The following is a 3,913-nucleotide window of genomic DNA, read 5'->3' as shown; positions in this document are numbered from 1 at the left end:
CTCTCTTTCCATGGTTATAAGCCTGCATTTATCCTTTTTGTATTTCTAATCTCTCTTCTGCTATGACCTGTTTGCAGACCTCTCTATTAAATTATGGATTTTTCTTTTCTTCCTTCCTTCTTCTTTCCCTTCCTCTCCCCCTCCTCTTTTTCCCTTGTTTCTCTCCTTCCTTGTGATAATGGAGACTGAACTCAGGTCTTTGCACGTGCTACATAAGTACTCTTCCATGGAACTAGGTCCTTAGCCTCACTAAACTTTACTGACTTGGCCAGACTGGCTGACCAGTAAACTTCAGGGACTCACTGCTGCTGCACTAGCACGTATTGCTATATCTGGCTTTTTATGTAGACTGTATGAATCAAGTCCTATGTTCTCATGGCCGATACTTTACCAATTGTTCCATCTCCACAGTCCTAAAATCAGACTCCTGGTGAAAACAATTGATCACTCCTGGTGATCAATAATTGCAGAAGGAAAAAGGCTGCAGTGTTAGGAAGGCAATGGCCTAATATGCCAAGCAGTTCTGAAATTCTGGGAGTTCACAGGCCAATGGTATCAGGCAATTCTAAAATTTCTGGAGTCCAGCCATTTATGTTTCCAGTCATTTTAGGCTAATTAGAGTCCAACAACTAAACATTCTAAATAGCCATGGAATTTGAGGGATAGAACCACCAATTTTTGTCAGGTAGCTCTGGACTTAGAGTGCAGCCACTGAACTTGCTTACATAAAGAAAGAGGTAGGTACATATATGAGTAGGAAACTTGACTTGATTATAGAAGTGGTTTCTGGAACACAGGATTTGGATGAGAGGAATTTTGATGACTAACAAAGACTCTCAGAGACTCACAGTACTAGAGATGATAGATTTTTTTATGTCCATGGAGAAATGAAAGAAAATCATTTTGAACAAGACAGAATTCAAAATACTTGGGTGCCCCACCTCCTCACACTCTGATGTTTTATTATTCTCAAAGGAGCACTTTATAACAAAAAGCAATGTGCTTTGGGTTAATATAAAAAAAGAGAGACATGCGCAGCCATTATCTTTACTAATACAGAACCAACAAGAACCTTATTAAAATCCGGAATCTTCAAGTGAGGAAAGATTGACCCAGTTACTGCATAGACTGTGAACCAGTGCTGATAGTAAGCTAAGAAATGGGGATATTACCATCACTCTGGACTGAAAGATACTTCTAGCTAGGGTTCTGAAGTTTTCATCTAGAAATAGACTATTCACTGACTAGATAAGAGTGGTTTACTCTACCTGTCAAAGTGGAGCTGTTCCGATATTCTCATTCATCTTTCCCATATAATAATTGTTTAACTGACTTGTGTAGACATTGTTAATGATAGAAACATAGTAAAAAAAAACATTTAAAGTTTTTTCTAATAAAGTGAAAATGTTTTCCAAATTCATTTAATGTCAAAGAAATGAATAGACACTTGTCAGAGATTCTCTTGAAGAAAGAGAGTTTTAGGTAATATCATTAGGTTGGCTATGGTACTGCTTTCTTTCATGATAGCGATGGGCAGTAGATCTTCTTGTGTATAGGATGCCAGGGGATTTCAAGGAAATGGACAAAGTTACATTATATAAGGACTGGCTCCAGATATTTGAGGAAAATAATATAAACAAATTTAATGTGATTTTGTAAAATCTACACTCAAATATCTTTTACTCAAAGTATCTTTTACTCAAGTATCTTTTATTCAAAGTAAGAATGTGATTTGTTCCTCATAATTCAGAGAGAATAAAAACTATGTAGATATTAAAATGCTTCAATGATAGCTGAATTTGCTTAAATTCTAATATGGATTCTTTTAAAAATAATAGTTAAATAAATGATGCTATGTCCAAACATATTATTTCACACACCAAAGTATCAAATGGATGAAGCTTTGGGACAAAATAAGTAGAGAAGAATAAGTACAAATTTTCCAATTTTATTACTTTGTATTATAATTTATTCAAATTTATGTTGCAAAAACAAGATTCATGCCCATTTATTCATAGACCATCTCTTCCTTTTACTTTTTTTTTTAAAAAAATAGTTTTTGAGAATTTCATACACAATGTGTAAACACATTATTTCTATCCCTTCCTCTCCCCCTCCAACTTCTCCTGTGTGGCTTGTGCCTTCCACCCTACCTAAAGTTGATGACTTTGTCATATATATAAATATAAATAATTTGGCAGAACGAGGTTCTGGTGACCCCAGCCACCTTTGCTCCTTTGTCTTTTCACCTAACCACTGGCGTACCCAGTATACCCACCCCGTCCTGTGCCAGGAAATTACTGCGCCATGCCCTACTCATACTCAGAACTGACCCCAGAGCAGAAGGAGCTCTCTGACATCGCTCACCAAATTGTGGCTCCAGGCAAGGGCATCCTGGCTGCAGACGAATCCACTGGAAGCATTGACAAGCCCCTGCAGTCCATTGGCACCAAGAACACCTAGGAGAACGGGCACTTCTACTGTCAGCTGTTGCTGACTGATGATGACCGTGTGAATCCCTGCATTAGGGGGGTGGGGGGTTGATTCTCACGAGACACTGTACCAGAAGGCAGATGATGGACGTCCCTTCCCCCAAGTTATCAAGTCCAAGGGTGGTGTTGTGGGCATTAAGGTAGATAAGGGTGTGATGCCCCTGGCAGGAACCAATGGTGAGACCACTACCCAAGATCTGGATGACCTGTCTGAACGCTGTGCCCAATATCAGAAGGATGGAGCCGACTTTGCCAAGTGGCGCTGTGTGCTAAAGATTGGGGAACATACTCCCTTAGCCCTTGCCATCATGGAAAATGCCAATATTCTGACCCGTTATGCCAGCATCTGCCAGCAGAATAGAATTGTACCCACTGTGGAGCCTTAAATTCTCCCTGATGGGGACCATGACTTGAAGCGCCGCCAGCTATGACTGAGAAGATACTGGCGGCTATCTACAAGGCTCTGAGCGACCACCATATCTATCTGGAAGGCACATTGCTGAAGCCCAACATGGTCACCCCTGGCCATGCTTGCACCCAGAAATTTTCCAATAAGGAGATTGCCATGGCAACGGTCACAGCACTTCGTTGCACAGTGCCCCCTGCTGTTCCTGGGGTCACTTTCCTGTCTGGAGGGCAGAGTGAGGAAGAGGCATCCATCAACCTCAAGGCTATCAACAAGTGTCCCCTACTGAAGCAATGGGCCTTGACTTTCTCCTATGGCTGAGCCCTGTACGCCTCTGCTCTAAAGACCTGGGGTGGGAAGAAGGAGAACCTGAAGGCAGCCCCAGAGGAGTACATCAAGTGAGCCCTGGACAACAGCCTTGCTTGTCAAGGGAAAGTATACGCCAAATTGCCAGTCTGGAGACGCAGCCAGTGAATCTCTCTTCAGTTCTAACCATGCCTACTAACCAGACCTGATCTAAGGCTGCTCCATCAATACTCCAGGCCCCCTGCCTACCTTCTTACTATTGAAGAGGGGCCTTCAGGCCCTTTCCTGTCACTCTTGCTGCCTTCGTGTGTGCAGTGTTGTCTGTGAATGCTAAATCTGCCATCCCTTCCAGTCACTGCCAATAAATAACTATTTAAGGGTGAATAAATAAATAAAAGTAATTTATATATTCATCTATATGTTTACTAAGTTCAACTAGTGTTGCCCATGTGTGCATGTGTTTAGCATTTATCACTATACTGGCTAATCTATGTAGGGTGCTCTTTCTTGGAGAAAATTGATTCTCTATCTCTCAGCAATCATGGATTGCCTGTATCTTCATTTAGGGATGGAGACTTGTGTTCGAGAATTGACATGTAGAACGGTGTGATCATTATGTAGACCTTGAGCCGGCAATCATATTGTTAAGACTTTATAGGTAGGTGCCAGGCAATGGTGGTGCACGACTTTAATCCAGAAGACAGAGGCA

At 41.3% G+C, this 3,913-nt stretch overlaps 1 pseudogene; it reads left to right on the top strand.

The window, feature by feature from the left end:
- Nucleotides 1–2,210: 2,210 nt before the first annotated feature.
- LOC110291500 (fructose-bisphosphate aldolase A pseudogene) lies at nucleotides 2,211–3,426 on the top strand (annotated as a pseudogene).
- The last annotated feature ends 487 nt before the right edge of the window (nucleotides 3,427–3,913 follow it).

The sequence above is a fragment of the Mus caroli genome, unplaced genomic scaffold (assembly GCF_978045245.1).
Source record: "Mus caroli unplaced genomic scaffold, Mus_caroli_1 scaffold_3, whole genome shotgun sequence".
Lineage (NCBI taxonomy): Eukaryota > Metazoa > Chordata > Mammalia > Rodentia > Muridae > Mus > Mus caroli.
Note: the sequence above shows the minus strand (reverse complement) of the source record. Positions and strands in the feature narration are given on the sequence as shown.